Source organism: Euphorbia lathyris, chromosome 1, assembly GCF_963576675.1.
Source record: "Euphorbia lathyris chromosome 1, ddEupLath1.1, whole genome shotgun sequence".
In the NCBI taxonomy this organism is placed as follows: domain Eukaryota; kingdom Viridiplantae; phylum Streptophyta; class Magnoliopsida; order Malpighiales; family Euphorbiaceae; genus Euphorbia; species Euphorbia lathyris.
In genome coordinates this window covers 16,035,218-16,035,765 of record NC_088910.1, presented here as the reverse complement: position 1 = coordinate 16,035,765, position 548 = coordinate 16,035,218, and the positions used below count along the sequence as shown (strand labels likewise).

The 548-nt window shown below is 39.4% G+C and overlaps 1 non-coding gene across 1 annotated transcript; it reads right to left on the bottom strand.

Moving 5' to 3' along the window:
• Positions 1–161, bottom strand: LOC136215806 (U1 spliceosomal RNA). The gene has a single exon (XR_010682814.1). It is a non-coding gene; the product is annotated as a U1 spliceosomal RNA (small nuclear RNA).
• Positions 162–548: the final 387 nt, after the last annotated feature.

Below are 548 nucleotides of genomic sequence, written 5' to 3'. Positions count from 1 at the left end.
GAAGGGGCCGCGCGAATGCAGGCCCCAACTGCCACAAATTATGACGTAAGCTCTCCCTCTTGGGGAGACTTTAGGGAAGCACCCCTCCAGAGTGCAATGGAGGTCACAACCCTAGGCCATGAGCCTCATTGATCACCCATTGACCCCGTCCAGGTAAGTATGTTGATCTGTTGATCTAGAGTCGTTTTTATACCATGATGCTTCATTGTTCCGGTCGTGCAATTCCGATGTGGGATTGGCTCTGAAGTGAATATTTTTCTTCCTTCGTTACGAGTTACCACCGGAGAAGGACTGTGCCGCAGTAGAGGTATGAGCCGGGGTCGGCTGCGAGACATTGCTTTTCTAATTTTTTTTTTTTTTTATAAGACATTGTTTTTCTAATTCGAATTAAAGGTTTTAAAATTAAAAAATAAAAGAACTTAAAGTGTTATTTAACTCTTGAACAACCTAAAATTTTGCCATTTCGCTACTATTATTTGGTTACATGAGTTCTCTAAACTATTTAAATCCGTAAAATCTATATCTATATTCTATATATATATATATAA